Consider the following 3,721-nt stretch of genomic DNA (forward strand, 5'->3'; position numbering starts at 1 on the left):
ATTTTATATGGAAGTGATACTGATGGAAAGAATGCTTTGAAGTCAAGACAAAAGAAATGAATCTTTCTTTGAAAGTAGGCAATATGTGCAACTGGAATTTTATTACACATTACAATGTCAACACATTCTCGGAGAAGTAGGTAAAGCTGTCAAACTGCATTGTCTGAAGGGACGCTATCCCCAACAAAGAAGGTTAGGTTGCGAAATAGGCAAAATATTTCTGTTGCCGACCCCTTCAAAACAGCTTTTCGTAGAAAATATTGCTTAGAAATGGGCTCTGGTTTGCTGCCAATATTATGAGGATCATAAATCCATTCTGACATGCTTTTGTTCAAATCACCAAGTGAAAAGAATCGTTGTTCAATTAATGAAGATTGTATGCCGCAGTGCAAATGGTAGGACTCCTTCAAGCAGGTCATGCACTATATCTGGTGGAAGGTGTAGCGTCGGATCAAAGCCGGGGCACGAAAGAGCACATCACTCCTTGACCCCATACAATGATAGAGTCGGCAGCCCTGCACTCAACATGCTCAAGTGGTGTTTGTGCCCTTTCCGCGAGCGAAGCACACGATCGCCTTCTAAACGCTTGTAGTCAGTTCCGTTCCGCAGCGCCATGCAGTGCCTAGAAATTCTTCCTTGGCTGCATGTGCATTTGAAGCCTCCAATTCTATGGCTAGAGAAATTGTCACCAGTGATAATGAAAACAGATCCCTTTGCCAGGTTTCCGTTCACAGTTATGCCGTGATTCGCTAGTATCATGACATCTGTGATGAATGGCTCAAGAATCTTACAAAATCTATAGGTGGCAATATGCTTATCTTTGACAAGGAGTAAGAGATGAATACCTGACAGTGCTGACCGCAGCTTAACATCAAAATTTAGCCCTGAGAAGTAGACACCAGTCATTTTATGTTTTCCTGTCTTGCTGCCTAGTGGATTGCACACTTCAAACTCATCACTGTACAACTGCGGGCAAACATTACTGGTATCGCCTGCAAAGTACTGATGCTTTTGAAATGCACTTCCATCAAACGCCGAATGCATGTAATCATCTGCACAGGAGTAACTGCTGTACTCATTTTACAGTTGTGAATGTTCAAGAATGCACTTTAGCACTTCACAGACAGGAACGTATTGCATGGTGTTACCTCCATGCAACACCACCGTACGGGATTCAACAAGTGGAAAATGTGCTTTCCAGTAAGTTGTAAGGCCAGACCTTGTCCGTGGCCGGTCAAGTTGCTACTGGCAAGTCTCTTCTATGTTGATGGCTGGCTCGTCTTGAGGTTTTATCTGCCGATGGTGTGCGATAGTTTCCGCGAAGTCATCAGACATCATTGGCTGGCTAATTCGTGCACAGTGGCTTCAGGTAGCCGCCTTCCTTTGTTCCATTTGAGATGTAGTGCTGCCCGTTGATAAGCATAGTCACTTGAACTGCTGACAGAGTCATGCTGTTCAGCCTGCACATCTAGACACTCTGAATCTTCTGAAGGTACATCAGGTGCTGCATTCATACTTCTTCGTGCCAACCCTAGCCGCAATATGTCACGGGGGCACATTCCTTCCCCGAGTGCCGAATGTTGTCGGTTTACGTGCTTCTTGTAAAAAAAAAAAAAACTGACGAAATGTTTGCATGCAGCCACTCAAGCCGCACACCCAATTTGTATCATGGCCATGGGTAGTGCGCAGGTGCCTAAAAAGTGTCCTTAAGGAGAATTGGTGAGCTGCACACTGTGGGCAGCGAAAGAACCGGAGTCCTGGCTTCTGAAAAGACAGAAATGTTTGATTCTAAAAATATTCCTTTATGGCTTCTACAGCCTATCAATATGAGTTGAGAATGTAAACACCAGTCAATATTGTGGAATGGATCAGAAATATTCACAGAAGTTCATTATTTTCAGGTATAAATTAATGTTAGTGTAACACAAAACATAATCGTGGTAACGATCAGCTACAACAGTACTGAGAACGACGAGCAAGGTGTGCCTGAGTGCCAAGTGCACCTTTTTTTTGTAAAAGCCACATAACATAAAAGAACAAAAGCGAACACTCCCTGTTACATTCGCTCAATAAATATATGCAGATCATGGGTACGGGTCCTACTAACGGCACGTGGTTACCATCTATACTTTTCAATAGATTATGCTTCAGGTGAAAAATTATTCCTCCAGGAACTTCCCATATAGAAACGCAAAGATTAAAAAAAAACATTCCCCTATGTTTTCATTGGTTGCAATGATGGCCGACTTTCCTCATATGCATGTACTAACTGCCAACAAAGTTGACTGGTGTCACACAAATCTGCGTATGGTATTAGAAAACGTAATGTTATCGAGCTAGCATTGAAGCTCACATCATCGTTGTACGCTAGCACATGGACATAGTTGTGAAATTAGAATGATGCGGAATTTACGTCTATGTTTGCTGTTATGTTATCTAGCAAAATGTTTTTACTGATATTTGCACACACCCAGGCCGAGCTGACTTTATTTTCAAGTCATACTGTCGAAAACTGGCTACAAACATAGAAACCGAAAGGCGAGAACACAAGTGAAGCTACCATCGCACTTGTCGTCTGCCTCCCAGTAATGCCGGCATACAATCGCTGTCGCACTCACCTACCACTGTTTTCACCACGCTTCCAGTGAAGGACTACAACTACTTTGCAGATCAAAAAATTTTAATGAAAATGAAGTGTATCTTGTACTGGAGGCGCAATGTTAAAAAGGCAGTGGAGCTGGTGAGCACCTAGCTGGCTTTTGGGCTAGGCTAAGCACTACCAAGTCAACCCTAGCATTTTCCGGATTTTATTGATCGATTACCTATTAGCTGTTCATCAGCTATCGCAAGGTATGGCTACAGCTTTGGGCTAGGCTAATCACTACAAAGTCATCGCCAGCATTTCCCAGAATGTAGTATTTGTCGATTTTTTATTAGCTGTTGATTGGCTATCGCAAGGCATTGGCCACGTATTTGGGCTAGGCTAAGCACTACCAAGTCATCCCCAGCATTTTCCGGATTTTTCCGGATTAGCTACTGATTGGCTAACGATTGGTTATCGATGACTGACTGTGCTTAAGTTGTCCCAACCATGCTTAGCAAGACTTAGGCTCAGCTTCGCTAGTTCACAGGGGTATGTGCCATTGCGTTTGGACCCTTTCTGCACTACCGCCAGGATCGGTCTACAATTTTGGATTCAGCAGACACATTACGCCTGGCCTAAACAGCGTCTACCTATAGGTAGTCGCGTTTCTGCAGGGTCCTGCATATGGTTGAACTCGACATTAGGCCAAGTAGGTGGTGACTGTACCAGTGAGCAGGAGTTTCGACGAACGAAGGTGATTCTGCGTTGGAAGTATGGCTCCGCGAAGGGGTGCCGAGCATGAGACAATCCTGCCCCACACCTCCACCTGTGTCACAGCCTACTAAAAGACGGGACCGCCGGTGTAGAGCACATATGAAAGCACCTTGTAAGAGCAGCCAAAGCGACGTCGTTTTCTCTGTTTTTTCTACCCGCGCGCTACTTCAGCGTCGTTTTCATGGCCTGGCGCGTACCCATTGCGCACATATAGGTTGTGGCAATGTTTCGAACATTTGAGACATGCCAAACATAAGGTGTACCTTTGTCTTTTTAAATAAGAGATTGATGCCAGCTTCGCTTTTACCAGGGAATTAGAGACACCTTGCATGGTTTGTACACAACTGGCGTAAACAGGCCAGC

At 44.3% G+C, this 3,721-nt stretch overlaps 1 pseudogene; it reads right to left on the reverse strand.

The window, feature by feature from the left end:
* Positions 1-360: 360 nt before the first annotated feature.
* On the reverse strand, positions 361-1,831 carry LOC126523755 (uncharacterized; annotated as a pseudogene).
* Between the last annotated feature and the right edge of the window lie 1,890 nt (positions 1,832-3,721).

Source organism: Dermacentor andersoni, chromosome 6 (genome assembly GCF_023375885.2).
Source record: "Dermacentor andersoni chromosome 6, qqDerAnde1_hic_scaffold, whole genome shotgun sequence".
Lineage (NCBI taxonomy): Eukaryota > Metazoa > Arthropoda > Arachnida > Ixodida > Ixodidae > Dermacentor > Dermacentor andersoni.